The 20,225-nt window shown below is 40.8% G+C and overlaps 1 protein-coding gene and 1 long non-coding RNA gene across 5 annotated transcripts in view; one reads left to right on the top strand and one right to left on the bottom strand.

The window, feature by feature from the left end:
* COL8A1 (collagen type VIII alpha 1 chain) overlaps nt 1–20,225 on the top strand; it is a 162,921-nt gene that overhangs the window by 103,668 nt on the left and 39,028 nt on the right. The gene's annotated exons all lie outside the window — the stretch shown is intronic.
* LOC109547946 (uncharacterized) overlaps nt 12,596–20,225 on the bottom strand; it is a 60,164-nt gene continuing 52,534 nt past the window's right edge. The window contains exon 5 of one of the 2 annotated variants that reach the window (XR_004526430.2): nt 12,596–17,580. This is a non-coding gene — a long non-coding RNA (uncharacterized lncRNA). The remainder of the gene's footprint in view (nt 17,581–20,225) is intronic. The other variant, XR_002173955.3, reaches the window with a different exon arrangement.

Genomic DNA, 20,225 nt, shown 5'->3' with positions numbered 1-20,225 from the left:
AAACTATGTTATTAAAATTAATTACACCTGTTTCTTTAACTTTTTTAATGTGACTACCAGAAAATGTAAAGTCACATACATGGCCATTGTTTCTGTTGGTCAGAACTGGACTAGAGGATTCCATTGTTCAGAGTCCACAGTACGGATTTCACAGTCCTGGACTTCTTTATACACCTGTCTTGATGTAGCTGAGACCAATTTCCAAAGACTCTGTCGAACATAGAGCAATGTAGTTTCGCAACAATAATTCAGCCATTCTTACCCATCTTTTATAGGCAGGAGAAAAGTCAGACTTTGTTAGTTGATGCCTCAAATTCCTCATTCATTAAAAGGTCTCATTTTATACTTGTAGAATGATTGAAAAGCTTAGAGTAAAAGTACCTTGGGGGGCTTCCCTGGTGGCGCAGTGGTTGAGAGTCTACCTGCCGATGCGGGGGACGTGGGCTCATGCCCTGGTCCGGGAGGATCCCACATGCCGCGGAGCGGCTGGGCCCGTGAGCCATGGCCTCTGAGCCTGCATGTCTGGAGCCTGTGCTCCACAACGGGAGAGGCCACAGCAGTGAGAGGCCCGTGTACCACAAAAAAAAAAAGAAAAGAAAAAAAAAAACCTTGGAAAGAACTATAAATTATATTTATGACTCTGTAGCACACCTTATTTTAAAATGTGTTCCCATTAAACATTATGAGTGAATGAGACATTGGACTATTAGGTGATATAGGCAATGTAAAATAATAACTATATATAAATTTATTATAAAATAGAGTATATTTTATTCCCCCTACCAACACTTTAAGATATTTTATATATAATCCCTAAATAAGTAGCTTATTTCTGCTTTGAAAAATCTAAGTGAAAGTCCTCAGGAAAAATGGGTTCATATTTAGGAGAAAAAAATATATATAGCAAAAGACAATAGTCAGGCTCCCTGACTTCAGACTATACTACAAAGCTACAGTCATCAAGACAGTATGGTACTGGCATAAAAACAGAAATACAGATCAATGGAACAGGATAGAAAGCCCAGAGATAAACCCATGCACATGTGGTCACCTTATCTTTGATAAAGGAGGCAAGAATATACAATGGAGAAAAGACAGCCTCTTCAATAAGTGGTGCTGGGAAAACTGGACAGCTATATGTAAAAGAATGAAATTAGAACACTCCCTAACACCATACACAAAAATAAACTCCAAATGGATCAAAGACCTAAATGTAAGGCCAGACACTATAAAACTCTTAGAGGAAAACATAGGAAGAACACTCTATGACATAAATCACAGCAAGATCCTTTTTGACCCACCTCCTAGAGAAATGGAAATAAAAACAAAAATAAACAAATGGGACCTAATGAAATTTCAAAGCTTTTGCACAGCAAAGGAAACCATAAACAAGATGAAAATGCAACCCTCAGAATGGGAGAAAATATTTGCAAATGAAGCAACTGTAGCAAAACTACAATGAGGTATCACCTCACACCAGTCAGAATGGCCATCATCAAAAAACCTACAAACAATAAATGCTGGAGAGGGTGTGGAGAAAACGGAACCCTCATGCACTGTTGGTGGGAATGTAAATTAATACAGCCACTATGGAGAAGAGTGTGGAGGTTCCTTAAAAAAACTAAAACTAGAACTACCATACAACCCAGCAATCCCACTACTGGGCATATACCCTGAGAAAACCGTACTTCATAAAGAGTCATGTACCACAATGTTCATTGCAGCTCTATTTACAATACCCAGGACATGGAAGCACCCTAAGTGTCCATCAACAGATGAATGGATAACGAAGATGTGGCACATATATACAATGGGATATTACTCAGCCATAAAAAGAAACAAAATTGAGTTATTTGTAGTGAGGTGGATGGACCAAGAGTCTGTCATACAGAGTGAAATAAGTCAGAAAGAGAAAAACAAATACCATATGCTAACACATATATATGGAATCTAAAAAAAAAAAAGTTATGAAGAACCTAGGGGCAGGACAAGAATAAAGACACAGACGTAGAGAATGGACTTGAGGACACAGGGAGGGGGAAGGGTAAGCTGGGACGAAGTGAAAGAGTGGCATGGACATATGTACACTACCAAATGTAAAATAGATAGCTAGTGGGAAGCAGCCGCATAGCACAGGGAGATCAGCTCGGTGCTTTGTGACCACCTAGAGGGGTGGCATAGGGAGGGTGGGAGGGAGACGCAAGAGGGAGGAGATATGGGGATATATGTATACATATAGCTGATTCACTTTGTTATAAAGCAGAAACTAACACACCATTGTAAAGCAATTATACTCCAATAAAGATGTTAAAAAAAAATAGCCCACAATACTGAAAAGTAAAATCTATTTGGCATTTATTATGCAGTCTCAGGCACTATACTAAGAGTTAGACCAAGATTATCTCATTTAGGGATTTGAAAATTAGCAACAGAGAGCAGAACCAACTTTTAATGGTTAAAAATTCTTAACCATTACTGCCTCTTAGGTCAGTGCTGTTTGAAGTCACAATGTGAGCTATGGAGACAGTATTAGAATATGAGGGAATATTGGGCAATAAGAGCAGAAGTCTGCCCTCAAAGAGGACACAAGTTGGCAGACTTGTGAACACGTTTTTGAAAAATACATGCTTATAAACAAGATTATATGAAGGAGGAATTACTCTTCACTTTCTAAAGGTTTCTTTATGTTACGATAGAAATCTTTATAGCAATGTTCTCCAGTGTGTTAAAACTTACCTATTATTTATAAAGCAAAGGTCTAATGTAAAACAAAACTATATAATATGAGTTTCAGAGCTTTGTTTTTCTCTATGCATAATACCCACTTGGAGGAAAGTAGGCTGAAATAACCTTAAATATTTTCTGGAAAAAGAAGAAATGATGCCAAATAATCAAAATGGCACTGAAAATCACAAAACAGTGAAAACTGAAGAGTTATATAACTTTTTATACAATAAAAATAATATGTTACCTTTGAAGGCTGACATTAAAAATTGTGTATGTAAGCTAATCACATATTAATATTTTTAAAGATTTCAAAATATATAACTTATTGCCAGTTTCTTAATGTTCATGCTTACCTGGAATGAAATTTAAAAGAATATTAACAATAGCCAACTCTAGGTAGCAGAATTTTAGATATTTCTGTACTTATTTATACTTTTTTGTAATAATTCCAGAATAAGCAGGTATTGCTTTTATAATAACTGAATAGAAAATTTATTGTAATCAATTCCAAAATTGATTGCAAATGAGAAAGGCAAAAATTATCTTGGGGGGAGCGTAAAATGCAAATTTTGTTCTCAATCACAAAATTTTAAAATAATAATATATTTTATAGGTTCTTCTTTCCAGTCATTATTGCCCTTCCATTGATTCAAGATAAAGCAACCTGTGGACTACTCAGTTTCTCTAGACAGTGAGGGTGAAAGGTAGATTGGGTTTTCTAGATTTTCTTGAGAAAGCAATTTACCCTCAGCTGTGAACATGAGTATAAAGATCAAGGTTGTAATATGAGCTCTTAAAGCTCAAAGTTGTTATTGCAGCAATCAGAAAAGCAGAGCATCATTTAAAGTGTACCTCTTCACCGTAAAACAAACTGACCATAAATCATTTCTAATGGTATCTACTTAAAGCTGGCCTTAGACCTTGAGATGTATAAAATGTCATGTGAGAATATATTATATAATCATATCTTTGAGCAGGATAGGGCCTTAGTGATGCTAAAAAGTGAAATATAGAGCTGTTTTAAGCATCTCTTTCAAATATTCATGGAGAAGTATTTAGTCTGCTAACTTCTTTTATGACAACAACACTAAAATTTTACTACAAAGAAAACTCAGAAATGAGTTCCTTGTGTCATTTGATCATTAAATCATAAATCCACAGACCATTAGAGCTGAAAGGGACCTTCTAGACTATCTCATCCAATACCAGTATTTTACAGATGAGAAAACTAAGAAGCATAAATTATTTTCTCAGGAAAAAATGAAACCACTGAAAAATATCCCAAAGTATCCAGGAATTTCTGTAAGTTTTCATAGGAAGGAGTAGGTATTTCAAATCCTACCAGAACTTGATAGTTTGGTTGTGGGTACTCCTGGGCAAGGAAGAAAATATACTAATATTGGCTAATTCATATAATATATGAAAAACACATTTACAGTGAATGCCTATAAAGTAAAAACCAAAAGCATAACAAAGCCAGTGATTTCAGACTAGATCACTCACTCATTACTCAGCTTCCTTTCTTCAGTGAGTCCAATAATTGAAAGGAGCTTTCTTTGTCACTTTTCATACACAAATCATCTATTATCCTGGCTACTTCCACAGTTGCTGATAGACCAAAGAATAATGGGACATTCATTACTTGAGTTAAAAAAGAAAGGGTGTCAAAATCCTCCTGATTTTATGCATTTATGAAAAATATGCTTATAATAAAATTATATGTATTAAAAACATATTCCTCATCCCCCCCAAAATACATACTACACGTTATGGACATTGTCCTGGAACAGGTACATATTAAGACTCTTTTTCTAAGTTTGTCTAAGAAACTGAAATAGTAACACTTGATTTTAAGGAAAATAGGACAATGCATGTACTTGTACTGTCATCTATAAAATAGGAAGAAGAGTAGATTCTCACAAAGCTGTTTAAGGATTAAATCAGTAACAGTTGTAAAGTGCTTAGTTCAGTGCTTGGCACATAGTTAACACTCACGAAGTGTCAGATAGTAGTCCTGGTAGTGATATTATTATTTAAAACACGATGACTCCTCCAGACACACCCTTCCCCTCAGTCAAACCAAACTCTTGAGATTCCCCTCACTGTTTCATGGCACATGCTGACCCCTTTCCAAATGTTCTTTCCCTACTTCCCCTGGTGAACCCATCAGCCAGGGTTCAGCTATGAAATTCCCTCCTCTAACTTGTCTTCCCTCATCCCTGCTCCTGACTTAGCTGCATTCACCCATTTCCCAGGGTGCCCTGCAATATGCCTCTTCTAGCAATTGAGACATGACTTTTTTTTACTTGATTTCCCCCCTCTCCCATCTAACACACACATGCACGCACGCACATGCACGCATGTACACATGGAACTGAAGGTGCATCACACGCAATGCATCACACACATATTTTTGTATCTCTATAGAAACACCTATTGAAATGAATGAACTAACTCCTATATAAAAAAATAAGTGATTTTTTTCTTCATAAGTAGTTATCAGGCTAGAATGTGTATCTAGTGGCCTCAGTTTTGAAGGGGAAAAGGGGTGAAGGATATAGTGGGAGAGCTTGGGGATACAACTTGGCAGCCCTGGGCCCTGGCTCTGCCACAAGACTAACCTTATGGTCTTCAGTGAGTCATTTAACTGCCTGGACTCACTCTCCTTCTTAGCAAAATGAATGAGTTGGGCAAAATATTCTCTGAAGACCCACTCAGTGCTAACATTTATATGATGCTAAACATTGGTTCATCTCAGTGGTTCTCAAACTTCAGCAGGGATCAGAACCATCAGGTGGGCTTGTGAAAACTGATTCCTGGTCAGCAGGTCTGAGATGGGGCCCAAGAATTTGTATTTTTTATAATTTCCCAGGTGATGCTGAGGCTGCTGGGGGTGATGGTGCACCAGACTTTGAGAACCAGTGGTTAATCTTCTTAACACAGGATATCCTGACACTGTCCTTTTGCCACCTGGCAGACAGTAAATTCACAGTAGGGTGGAGGCAAATAAACCCAGGCTTCTGTGAAGCTGCCATCAGGAAGACTGTGTGCCTTTGGGTGAGTCCCAAGAGTGGCCACAGAAGGCAGACTTTGCTGACCGTAACAGTTCTGTTAAAGACCCACGTTGTGGGCAAGGGACAGCCCGAGTTCACAATGCTGCAGGGCACAGAAAACAAATTCTAGGGTTTGAACCATCTGTTAAAGCCTACTGCTTCTGAAGTCACAATGGATCACAACTGCCATCTAGTGATAGCTTTGAATTACTGCATCTAGAGACTGCGGAATGAAATGATGCTTTAATTTGGAAGCTACTACTTTTTACCAAACTGTTCAAGATGAGAACTTCTGAGAACAAGCTCTAAAGTATGCTGGTCTTATCTACACTTGTACCTAGGCACTGTAGAAATAAACAGGCGTATATCACTTACTATGTGCTAGGCACTGTTCTAATACTGTATCTATGTTCAGTTATTCACAGCAACCCCATAAGACAGATACAATTATTATGCCCACTTTATAGACAGGAAATACAACTACAGATGTACAAAGAAATTAAGAAACTTGCCTGAGGTAGAGTGGTAGAGCTGGAATTGAACCTAGACAGCTCCTGGAGAGATATTCTCTTATATCAGCAATTTAAATACACAGGTAATGGAAACAATTGGTACCTGCGCAGTAGTCCCACCTTTACCATGGTTTTCTTTTCTGCAGTTTTTTACAGTCAACCACCATCTGAAAACATCAAATGGAAAATTCCAGAAATAAACAATTCATAATTTTTTAATTGCATGCTGTTCTGAGGTAGCATGATGAAATCTCATGCCCTCTCACTCCGACCCACCCAGGATATTAATCATCTCTTTGTCCCATCAGTTAGTCATTTAGTAGCTGGTTCAGTTATCAGATCGACCGTGGCAGTATCTCAGTGCTTGTGTTCAAGTCACCCTTATTTTACCTAATAATGACCTCAAAGCCCCAGAGTAGTGATGCTGGCAACTCGGATATGCCAAAGAGAAGCCATAAAGTGCTTCTTCTAAATGAAAAGGGGGAAGTTCTTGACTTAATAAGGAAAAAAAAAATATCATATGCTGAGGTTGCTAAGATCTACAGAAAGAACAAATTTTCTATCTGTGAAATTGTGAAGAAGGAAAAAGAAATCCATGCTAGTTTTGCTGTCACACCTTAAACTGCAAAAATTATGGCCACAGTGTGTGATAAGTACTTAATTAAGATGGAAAAGACATTAACTTTGTACACTAAGATATTTTGAGAGACCACATTCACATAACTTTCATTAAACCATATAATTGTTCTATTTTATTATTAGTTATTGTTGTTAATCCCTTACTGTGACTAATTTATAAATTAAACTTTATCATAGGTATGTAGGTATAGGAAAAAACATAATACATAGGGTTTGGTACTATTCAAGGTTTCAGGCATCCACTGGGGGTATTGGACCATATCCCCCACAGATAAGGGGTACTACTGTGAATAGTTCCCAGATATGGGTCTGAAAATTTTTATGAAATATATACTGAAGAATTAATTTTTTCTGATTCTTCCAAATGAAATCAGCTCATGTATAATAACTAAAGAAATGTATCTACCTACACAAAGACACCACAATGCAACAAAAACAGCACCAACTTGGAATCAACTTCCAACTTGCTGTGCAACTTTGGACAGGTTGCTTAACCTCTCTGGGCCCCACTTTCTTCATCTATAAAGTAGAAAAAATTAAAATGGAGTTCACGTGGTTTGAAGTTCTTTAAAGCCAGATTAAATTTTTGAGAACTGCTCAAGTTATCCAGTGAATGTGGTCACAAGAGCAAATAGGGAGATAATGGAAAGTAACCATACTTGTTGTTCTCAAATTGTCCTGCACATGGGAAAGGAGACAGAACAGCAGGTTAGATCTCCTGGTCTGTTATGCAGACGTGCTTGTGGTAATAATAACACTCATGGTGAATGCAGAGAAGTAGAGCTCAATCAGGGAGATCTATGTTTCACTTCTCTTCCTGAGTGCTGCACTTGGCTTGTGCACGTGAACTCTGCACCCCTGTACATCCCTGCCTTCCAAGAGTCCTCACCAAAGCACTCCTGCAGAAAAGTCGAATCTTTGCTGGTGGATTGAAGTCCAACCCCCCTCACTCCAGACTTCTTTTATCAGATTTCCTTGGATTTAAAAACCTGCTCACTGCTAAGCCTTTTAACTCTTTAACCTAAGACTTCTCAGTTACCAAACCATTTCTAACCTCAATAAACCAAACACTATAGGATGGTTATCAAACCAAAATACTAGTGGTACAGAAACACAAAGGTTGGTTATTTGCTTGGTGCTGAGCTCTGATTGAGCAGAAAAAATCGGTATTTCCAGCACCTATTAAAGGATCTTTTGGATTGAACACATAGAATGTAATTATGTATTACAATTTACATGAGAATTTTCCTTCAAAGAGCTCGTTTCTATAAAGTTATTTTTAAAATAAAGATCCTCAAAATAAGGTGATGGTACCTAAATAATAGTGACTCAGGATACGTTTTTATAAAGAGATCCTAAAACTTGCTGATATGAAAAATGTATTTAAAATAGTCAGACTTGGGCTTCCCTGGTGGCGCAGTGGTTGAGAGTCTGCCTGCCGATGCAGGGTGTCCGGGAAGATCCCACATGCCGCAGAGCGGCTGGGCCCGTGAGCCATGGCCTCTTAGCCTGCGTGTCCGGAGCCTGTGCTCCGCAACCGGAGAGGCCACAACAGTGAGAGGCCTGCATACCACAAAAAATAATAATAATAAATAAAATAAAATAGTCAAACTCATACAAACAGGAATAGAATGGTGGTTGTGAGGGGCTGGGGGCAGGGGAAATGGGATGTGCTGTTCAGTGGGTATAAAAGTGTCAGTTATGCGAGATGAATAAGTTCTAGATATCTGCTGAAGGACATTTTGTTTATGGTTAATGATACTGTACTATACCTTTAAAAACTTAAGAGGGTAGATCCTACATTATCTGTTCCTACCATGAAAGAAGGGAGGGAGGGAGGAAGGGAGGGAGGAAGGAAGGAGGAAAGACTGTTGCTGTCCAAGTAAGGTCAGACTTTAAAAACCGCAGTAACTTTGAGAAACTATTTTTTAGGGAAATAGGATTAGTTTTCAACATTATTCTTTGTGATCTATGCAATGTCATATAACCATAACTTTCCAAAACTTAAATTCAAAATATTATGCATTTGTCAAAATAAATATTAAATTTTAAAAGGACTATATAAGGTCTCAGAATTTTTGATGCAAAAAAAAAGGAACATATCCTAAACTTTGAGCCTGAGCAACCAGATAGATAAGTGGTAATATCATTTTCCAAAATAGGGAAGCCTGGGGTAGAATTAGTTTTTTAAAACTTATAATCCTCTAATCATGTTAGTTAATTTCATTTCAGAGTTAATTTTTTAAAGTGAAAGGAATTTTTAATTCAAGAGGATTTGGGATATGTCACCACCTTTTTAAGGCTGAGCCATGTTTAGCAACAGTGATATTCCACCACCATGTGGACTCCCACTCTGAGATAGAATTCTGAACCAGACAATCAGCCTGATCCAGTGTGATGTTTCAAAATATTCTTTTGTAAAATAGTTTCAAAAACCCATGACTGGAGAATTATAAAATCATGCCTTCTGTCTAGGACATGTTTATAAATATGCATAATGGAAGCCTAGCTCTCCACTCTTTCAAGAAGTAAGGTAAAAGTCCATGGCTCAGTTCAAAGGAATGTTAAATACTGGCCTGAGATTTATACTCTTGGGAAAGAATGTTACAGTGGAAACAGGGAAGAAATGTGCTTGGTTTGTGAGCCAGTGGCTCTTTTGTGGGAACCAGAGTCTTGAACTTTCAGGCAGCTGTGTTGTACTGAGTGTGGCCGCAAAGATCTGGGGACAGTGCCATCATTGCATCACCCATATATGATTGCTAAGAGCAAGAAAACCCTTTGGGGGTACAGAGACTTAGCCAAAGTCGCCGTAAATCTGGATAGAACCAAAACTAAGTAAACAGTATTTTAAAAATGGATACAGGAATTATTTTACTTATATGTAGAGAAAACTGAAGGGACACCAAATTCCAAGGAAATGTGGTTCCTTTGTCAGGTCCCCCTTTTTCGGAGAATGCCTCCTTTTCAATATTTTAGTTTGTCTGATGGATACTAATTAGCTATGATTTTTTATAGATGAAGACATGAAATTCTCATGGCATATAAAGACAGGGACCTTTCCATCTTCTTTATTGCTGTGTCCCAAGCAATTAGAACTTTACCTGGCACACAGCACTCAGCAAATCTTTGTTGAATGAATGGAGAAAAGATGGAACAAATAGCTAAGTCAAAGGAAAAAATAGAAAGTAGAAAGGAATCTTCTCTTTCTAATTGTTTTTATGTAAAAAGCCGTATTGTTGGCTGAAATCTAATAAAAATTACAAGAGAAAATTTTCTTTCAGGGGGAGCAGCTCTTGTATAATGCACTCTTTTTCTCTGGTGTCAGCACTGGGTTCTCATTGCCCTGCATATTTATAACATTCATTGGCACTGACTGAGCATTAACAGATCTTTATCTTGAGTTTCACCAGTTTTTATGTAGCCTACATATTTCACCCAGTCTTCATAGTCTTTGTCAAGGGGGCATCATCAAACTGGAGACTTAAAGAAAAAGTTGAATAATTGACAGGCTGGCAACCACAAAATTTGATTTGTTTTGACCACCCACTCAGTTCTAAGATGCTATGATTCTAATTTGCCTTAAATTTACATCTGTTTGGTCTTCTTAAAAAAAAAAATTTTTTTTTTACATTAATTCATTCACCCTTACCAGTTCTGACCTCAAGCTCAAGGGCAGTCTTTTTTCCATTGCTTTCATTCTATCTGGCCGTAGCTATTGAGTAGCTATGGATTGAAGCTAGTAAAGAGAGAAAAATAAGAAACAAAAAAGGAAACATCCTTTTAGGAAAGCATCTGATGAGAAAATAGAAGCCTCACATATCTAAGGCATAGGCTTGCCTGGAATCTGGTCTGGATTTTAGAGGCTGTTATCACTCAGCCTCAAGTGGATCAGCATGAATCTGTTCTTGTATCCAATGTTCTTTGAGATCCTTGACTCTAAGACCTTTTAGAAATGTGTATAAGTCATTCTAAAGTGAGAAAATGAATAGGATGCATTCTATTAGAAAGCTAAGAGGAGAGAAAATAAATCTTTCCCATCTCCCTTTTTGGTGACATTATACTTTAAAAATAGGTATGGGGAGGAGCTCAGGGGAGGAATTTCAGTTAGGCTAGTCTACTTACTAATAGAATTTCTTCCAGGATACAAGAGCCTTTGGCAAACATTGGTTGGCACATTCTTCCTAAAAGGTAAAAAACTTTTTCTTCCTTTGGCAGGTTTTAAAAGACACTTAAGAGTGTCAGGCAAACCTTCCAAACCATGGCCAAAAGCAGGTTAATCCAAAACACACAACATCCCCAGCCAGCTCAAGATCAACAACAAAAAATTAGGTCTCGGGATTACAGGATGTTAACTGTGAAACATAATCCCGTGATATTTATGGCTCCGGAGACTGGGCAGAGCTACTCTCGAGCGCTGTGAAATACTCCTTACACTGGGGCAATTGCTCATATTTGATGCTGTAACATGTATCGTACTGAAGAGAACCAATTAGTCACAATCTATGCAGTAGGGTCATAGTTCTCAAACTTTAGAGGGCCTAACCATCAACTGGAGCAAGCCTGTAGAAAATTTGGGTTTTTGGTCCACTTCCCAAGCCTATCTAGTCAGACTCCGTGGGGAAGGAGATTGGGAACAAGGAAGGTCAATGAGTAAGGTGCAAATGTTCTGCACACCACACATTGAGAATCACTGCCCTGGAGTCTGGACAAGGTCCCTAAAGTCAGGACTGTCTCCAGCTCTAATTCCCTGCACCTAGCACTAAGGCTGGAACCTGGTAGATACTCAAGGACTATTTAAAGAATGAAAAGCAGTGAGTATTGATGGATGCCAAGGACTGTTGTAAACACTCTACACATATTAACTCATTTAATCCTCATAATAAAGGACTATTATTAGCCTTGGCACTTGCTGGGCACTCTGCTCCCACACTGTCCAAAGTGTCACCTGACTGGTTCCTTTGTTACATTCAAATGTAAAGTAGCATCAGTTTTACACCCATCCCATCACCAGATCCTGTTCCTTTTCTTTACAGTATTTGCCTCTAAAGTTATCTGGTTTGTTTTTTTTGGTCTGACTCCCTTCACTAACATTTAAGCTCCATGAGAATAGAAATCTTGCAAGTCTTATTTGTCACTGTATCTTTAATGCCTGACTCACAATAGACACCAAGGAAATATTTAAATATTTAACTGAATGTATGTTAAAAACGCATAGTAAATGCAAAGTAAAGAAGTTGTGTTTGCTATATAATTTCTTCGTTCTCTCAGAACTTCCAAAATTTATTATGATAAGTATGAAAAGTGAAAGAAAGACTTCTAACCCAGAAATGTCCTGAAGCTGCTTTCCTGATCTACCTTGTCCCAAGTCAGAGACTGGACATGAGAAAAAGGGAGAACCAAGTAAGGGTTAAAATGGAAAGTCTGGAAGATTTTTCACTCTAGGGCATCAATATTTTCTTTGAAATGAATTCTTAGGACATCAGACACACCCATGTTCAAACATAAGTTAAAATCATATTCCAAGATTAAATGTACATGATTTTTAGATTAACCAATGTTTTTATTAGCCACATAATGCCTGCTTTACTAGTTTAAGAAGCTGTACCTACATGACATCAGAAGAGCTAGTTAAAACAATGAAACTCAAGCTGATGCTTCAATTGTGATACCGTGCACCTCAGATTTGGACTTGAACCCCTGTACCGGGACTCGAAACCAGCCTAAGCCCAGATTGGGGCTCGAACCCACGGTCCTTTAATTAGAATCACTCATCTGGTGTCTGGACTTACTGAGGCTCAGGTTCTTTGTGTCTCAGCACAGAAGGAATTCAGCAAGAGGCAAAGTGATAGGCAAGAAGTAGATTTATTAACATAGGATGCTTGTAAGAGACACAAGCGGGCAGGCAAGGGAGCTCTGCCCTAAGGATTAAGTGGGCTACAATTTTATAGTCAAAGGAAAGGGGGAAGGGAAAAGACTGCCTTCTTCGAGTAGACATGAGGCTTACATCACTAGTTCCTCCTTCGTATCAGGCAGGAGAGTGTCTGACCCTATGAGGTCAAACTAGGATTATCATAGCGCTTATTCAAATCAGTAGAAGGGTGGTGACATTTTTCTTCCACCTAATGGCCTGGGGCATATCTCGTGCTTTTATTTATGGCTTTATAGTTAAGCAAGCCTGCTTTGTTCCACGACGTTCCAATAGCTTTCTTTTTCTTTTTTTTTTTTTGCGGTACGCGGACCTCTCACTGTTGTGGCCTCTCGCGTTGCAGAGCACAGGCTCCGGACGCGCAGGCTCAGCGGCCATGGCTCACGGGCCCAGCCGCTCCGCGACACGTGGGATCTTCTCGGACCGGGGCACAAACGCTCGTCCCCTGCCATCGGCAGGCGGACTCTCAACCACTGCGCCACCAGGGAAGCCCCCAATAGCTTTCTTGAGCGATCATTAACTTACAGTGGTCTCCCAAAGTTTCCTAGGTTTCCCTCTCTATCTATAGTCCCCTACTGGGACTTCTACAACTACCTGTATAACTATGCTATTCTATCCCTATCAGTAGTAAGAAGAATGGGTAGACCAGTTCACTCCAAATGGTGACTGTGTCAGGATCATTGACCATTTTACCCTGTGCCAACAAAATTAAAATCAGGAACTGAATGTAGACACAGGAGAGAGAAAGAACTCATTTTAAATGGGTTTCTCACATGGTATAGCTCAAAACCACGGGTCCTTTGAAAAAGGCCACTAGCTAGTTGATGTCATATCAATACCAACCAAACTCCGGCAGGATTCTGACCATGGATGATCAAATCAACCTCCCCCTCTTCATTTATGGTAGTGGGTCTCAGGCAAACAATAGCTAGGGCCAAGGGATTGCTGCTGAATGAAGTTTTTTGTTCCAAGTCATTTTTACCACTTGCACTGAAATGCCAGAAATGAATGTTGTCAGGGATGCTGTTGGATAGAACATACTCAAAATCAACTAGAAACATTTAATAAAAAAGTTTTTCTTGTTTTATTTTGAGAATATCTTTTTGCTATGATCACTCAGGGAGTTAGCCAGACCTGGGTTGGCTTCATTAGTCATCTCAGAGAATGTGGAGAGATTATGGGAAAATCTTTCCATTTTTGAGAAATTGCTGATTACCAATCATATTCACTTCAGTCAGTCTTTGAGGCTTAGTATGAAACTTGGAAGTACCAAAGTAAATGTGGGAAGGGGCAGAGGAGGTCATGCAACCAACAGTGAGGTCTCTTCTTACTACAGGAAGGCGAAGATTCTTTGCAAAGACCTTCACCTCAGAAGAATCTTGCTGCCATCCACCCCACCCATTGAGAAAGATTTAATCAGAATTTTTAAAAAGATAGAAAGAAATTTGTTTTCATTTTTAAATTTTGCAAGTTCAATCAACAAACGTAATTTCCTTGTCCACTACCCAGGCCTTCAAAACCATCTGGGTTAACTCAAAGCCAGGTTTAGCACTTTTTGTTTCCATTTTGTGAGCAAAACATGATTTGGATTACAAATTTCTCTGAGGTTCATGCATAGAGCTGAGAGACTCTGTCATTTCCTTATCAGAAGCAACAGGAGAAATTCCAAATATGAAGACTCACAAAGATTTATTGCCTCAATTCCCAGCCTGACACTTGGCTCAGCACAGCGAGTACACAGCCAAAAAGAAGTCCTTTACTAAGGTATGAAAGGAACTGGCTGCTTGTGAAGTCCAGACTTGGGAGTGACACAAACAGGGGTTTGGGCTTTTCCAAGGCCAGCAGAACCTAGTCTGTTTGAAGTCGGATCAGTTGATTTCTTGAACATTTCAAATAAGCAAAATTCTGCAGGAAATGGGAGCCAGATGCATTTTTAACTCAGGAGTTCCTCGGAAGACAGGCAGAAAATAATCAAACGACATCCTCTAGTTTCATTTTGGCCCTTCTCCTAGACCTACCCTCTAGAACTATACCCCAGACATGTATGTAGAGACAGTGATGGAATAAACTCCAGGAGGGGTACAGGTAGAAGTGTATCTAAATAATAATTTGAATTTATTTAGATAATAATTTAAAATTTATTTACATAAGAGTTGTATTTAAATACAAAAAGAAACAATATGTGTCTGATATAAATGTAGACAAATTGAAAATACTACATTATTTGGAAGAGGCTCCAAAACATTTTAGGAAGCATCTATTGTAAACTAGGCACTTGGTTGGCAATTTTCACAATGATCCTCTAAGGTAGGTTGTCATTATTCTCATGATACACTTAAGAAACTGAGGCTTCTTGAGAGTCAGTGATTTGCCAGAGGCCACAATGACTGTAAATGAAGAGGCTCATCAAAGGAGTCCCCAAGTGGTCCTCAGGATTGAAATCTAAATGGAAAGAATCTAAGACTAAGCTTCTTCTACACTAGCTTTTGCTAGTCCTCCATGTGACCCAGGAATAAATGAGCAGCCTGTGTTGAAGATGAGTCAGGAGTGGTTGGCAGCTGTTGCCTGCGCTCTAGAGCCCATGAGCCACAACTACTGAGCCAGAAACACCACCACGCCAAGTAGGCACAGGCAACCTTCCCCCATGAACTCAGAGGGGAGAAGGAAGATGGACTCTCCTTCTCCAAAAAGCTTTGGCTTCAGACATTTAGAGAAAACATAAGAAACATGAAAAGAAGAAAACAGACTCACTTGGCCACACCTAGTCACTAGCTTGCTAATACCTTGTTCTTTGTTCTTGTGACTTTCACAGAAGATGAAATATTTCTTGCCTCTTAACTTCAGATATGCTGCCCAGAAGCCCCCAGGTTTCCTGGAATTAAGGATTCCAAATATTCCAGCAATAATTTTCTGACACCAAGCTTTGGCTGACAGAGAGCAGATACATACCATGTTTGGTACAACTGATGTCTGGGGATTTTTCCTCTGCTTTTTCTTCCAATGAAACTGTCCCATTATTGGTTTTGATTTATTAATTATGATATTTCCCTTTCCAGAAATCTCATTTGCAAGATAAAAAAAAAGGAATAAAAATGGTAACGGATAGCCATCCCTGGTATTTTGTTAGTTCTCCTCGGCTTTTGCTTTTGAACAGTCTGCTCTGTTTCTTGGGCGCTTCTGTGTCAGCAAAGAAAATCATGGACATTTTAGCATGGAATTTTTAATGTGTATCCATGTTAATCAGGCCCACTCCTAACATTTGTGATGCTTTGGGCAAAAGTACAAGTGGAGGCCCTCATACCATACATTTAAGTATTTAAAAGTTATGGATTGGGACTTCCCTGGCGGTCCACTGGTTAAGACTTCGCCTTCCAATGCAGGGAGTGTGCGTTTGATCCCCGGTCAGGGAGCTAAGAGCCTCATGGCGGAAAAACCAAAACATAAAACAGAAGCAATTTTGTAACATATTCAATAAAGACTTTTAAAATGGTCCACATTAGGCTTCCCTGGTGGCACAGTGGTTAAGAATCCGCCTGCCAATGCAGGGGACACGGGTTCAAGCCCTGGTCCAGGAAGATCCCACATGCTGCGGAGAAACTAAGCCCGTGTGCCACAACTACTGAGCCTGCGCTCTAGAGCCCACGAGCCACAACTACTGAGCCCACGTGCCACAACTACTGAAGCCCGCACACCTAGAGCCCGTGCTCTGAGAAGCCACTGCAATGAGAAGCCTGTGCACCATATCGAAGAGTAGCCCCCGCTCACCACAACTAGAGAAAGCCCGTGCACAGCAATGAAGACCCAATGCAGCCAAAAATAAATAAAGTTTTAAAATAAATAAATAAATAAATAAAATGGTCCACATTAAAAAGAAATATATATGTGTATATATAAAGTTGTGGGTCAAGCTAAATAGTTAAAAAAGTTAAATAGCTTCTGTTTTATCCTCTGCCTTGGCAAATATACATTCATAGCGACCTGAAAGGCCACATTCAGATTTGGAATTCTCAGACTCCTTGAAGTGCTGCACAGGAATGCAGAGGTGCAGGGAGGCCAGCCTACCCCTGGCTCATTTGTTCCCATCTCCAGCTCAGCCGTCGACCACAAGAGGTTTCACAACCAGGCATGTGAAGACGCCACCTGCACAGCCAACCCCATTCACAACCACTAACAAACAGTTGCTCCCTGGCCCCATGTTGGACCCAGAGGTGTACAGCCCAAGGGGACAGTCCATCTCAGGAGGCTGAGCCCTGAGAAGAAGCCTGTGAAGTCACTAGAAAGAACTCAAGATCATCCGGTTAGAGAATTCTAGGGTACGTGTACCCGAGCATGGTCTAGAAGAAAGCAGACTCTGGACAGCACAATCTCTGGGATCCTTACCCCATGGCAAGTGGAGAAGGTACAGCTTCAGGAAGGTCAGAGCAGAGGCCCCTCTTGGCCTGATCCAGGTAGTACTTGGACTTAATGTCCCCTTTATTGTAACGGCTAAGTAAGAATTAACCTTATACTGGACATGTTTTATCCATCATTTCCAAGTAACAGCGAAAGACATCTCAGAAGGATATTTAGAACTAGAAGCTCAAGATCCATGGTTTCTCATAAGGCGAGGCATCTCCACCTCAGTATCACTGAGGATTATTCAGTTTGCTCTTTGAATTGCAAGTACAGTCATCTGATTTCCCGCTCCAGTTTCCATGGTCCAAAGCCAACGAAGAAACAGAATCTGTTAAATATTCAAAAGGAGACATCATTAACAATGGATTATTATCTAACGTGGAAATAACTTAATTAAAAGGAGGGAGTATAAGTACGTATTTCATTGTCATAAATTTCCTTAGAAGATGAAACAAGTAAGAGCCGGAGAAATGTACTCTGGGAGATGGGAAGGAGGGAAGAGTGGGTTCCTTGGGTTTACATTTGTTTCAAGCGAGGTAGACTGTGATTCTCCCTCCTGTCTAATGCCCTGGATCCACTCCTGCCTCTGTCAGTAATAATAACAACAATAAAAACAGCTAATACTTATATCGCACTTACTCTGTGCTAGACGTTATTCTAAGAGCTCTACCTATATTTACTTATTTAATCTGCACAAAAGCCCTACAAAGTAGCTATTATTATTATCTTCATTTTATAGAGGAGGAAAGTGAGGCATAAAAAGATTTTGGAAAAAAGGTAAGCCTTGCCCAAGGTCATGTAGGTAATAAGATTCAGAGCTGGGATTTGAACACTGGCACTAGAGTCTGTGCACTAGCAACACATTCTACTACTTCTTGGGATGGTTTACCACCCAGGGACTGGCCAGCTCAGCTATTTCTCACCCTCTGCTCGGCCCTGCTTCACCAAGCAACCATGCATTTGCCCCTAGTAGTTGGAGGTTTGACCTGGAAGAGTGGGTGTCTCTTTGGCTGACCTGGGACTTTCTGTTTACTGTGGGATGAGAAAAGCTTCCAATAGTTGTCACCATGAAGTGCAATGTGGAACCAAGGACTTGGTATTAAGCCCTTTTCAAGTTGTGTATTAGCAGTGGTTTTTTACTGATGCTAAAATTATTAAAGTCATTTTTAAGATAAATTAAGACTTGGTATTAAGCCCTTTTCAAGTTGTGTATTAGCAGTGGTTTTTTACTGATGCTAAAATTATTAAAGTCATTTTAAGATAAATTTTTAAGATTAATACTGCATCATTAAAAAAAAAAAAAAGGAGACTTCCGGGAAGATGGCAGAAGAGTAAGACGCGGAGATCACCTTCCTCTCCACAGATACACCAGAAATACATCTACGCGTGGAACAACTCCTACAGAACACCTACTGAACGCTGGCAGAAGACCTCAGACCTCCCAAAAGGCAAGGAACCCCCCACGTACCTGGTTAGGGCAAAAGAAAAAACTAAACAGAGACAAAAGGATAGGGACGGGTCCTGCACCAGCGGGAGAGAGCTGTGAAGGAGGAAAAGTGTCCACACACTAGGAAGCCCCTTCGCGGGTGGAGACTTCGGGAGGCGGAGTGGGGGAGCTTGGGAGCCGCGGAGGAGAGCACAGCAACAGGGGTGCGGAGGGCAAAGCGGACAGATTCCAGCGCAGAGGATCGGGCCGACCGGCACTCACCAGCCGAGAGGCTTGTCTGCTCGCCCGCCGGGGCGGGCGGGACTGGGAGCTGAGGCTCCGGCTTTTGTCGGAGCGCCGGGAGAGGACTGAGGTTGGCGGCGTGAACACAGCCTGCAGGGCGTTGGTGCGCCGGCGGCTGGCTGGGAGAGAGTCCGGGGGAGAGGTCTGGACCTGCCGAAGAGGCAAGAGACTTTTACGTCCCTCTTTGTTTCCTGGTGCACGAGGAGAGGGGATTAAGAACGCTGCTTGAGAGAGCTCCAGGGACGGGCGCGAGCCGCGGCTAAGAGTGCGGAGCCCAGAGACGGACATGGGACGCTAAGGCCGCTGCTGCCGCCGCCAGGAGGCCTGTGTGCGAACACAGGTCACTAGCCACACGCCCTTCCGGGGAGCCTGTGCAGCCCGCCACTGCCAGGGTCCCGGGATCCAGGGACGGCTCCCCGGGAGAGCGCACGGCGCGCCTCAGGCTGCAGCGTCACGCCGGCCTCTGCCGCTGCAGGCCCGCCCCGCACTCCGTGACCCTCCCTAGCCCCCGGCCTGGGTGAGCCAGAGCCTCCGAATCAGCGGCTCCTTTAACCTCGTCCTGTCTGAGCAAAGAACAGACGCCCTCCGGCGACCTACACGCACAGGCGGGGCCAAATCCAAAGCCCCTGGGAACTGTCAGAACAAAGAAGAGAAAGGGAAATCTCTCCCAGCAGCCTCAGAAGCAGCGGATTAAAGCTCCACAATCAACTTGATATACCCTGCATCTGTGGAATACCTGAATAGACAACGAATCATCCCAAATTAAGGAGCCCTGTGGATGAAAGGCTCTTGGTGCTGCAGCCAGGAGTCAGTGCTGTGCCTCTGAGGTGGGAGAGCCAACTTCAGGACACTGGTCCACAAGAGGCCTCCCAGCTGCATATAATATCAAACAGCAAAAATCTCCGAGAGATCTCCATCTCAACGCCAGCACCCAGCTTCACTAAACGACCAGCAAGCTACAGTGCTGGACATCCTATGCCAAACAACTAGCAAGACAGGAACACAACCCCACCCATTAGCAGAGAGGCTGCCCAACATCATAGTAAGTCTACAGACACCCCAAAACACACCACCAGACGTGGACCTGCCCACCAGAAAGACAAGATCCAGCCTCATACACCAGAACACAGGCACTAGTACCCTCCACCAGGAAACCTACACAACCCACTGAACCAACCTTAGCCACTGGGGACAGACACAAAAAACAACAGGAACTACGAACCTTCAGCCTGCAAAAAAGGAGA

This window comes from Tursiops truncatus, chromosome 4, assembly GCF_011762595.2.
Source record: "Tursiops truncatus isolate mTurTru1 chromosome 4, mTurTru1.mat.Y, whole genome shotgun sequence".
Classification (NCBI taxonomy): Eukaryota; Metazoa; Chordata; class Mammalia; order Artiodactyla; family Delphinidae; genus Tursiops; species Tursiops truncatus.
Note: the sequence above shows the minus strand (reverse complement) of the source record. Positions and strands in the feature narration are given on the sequence as shown.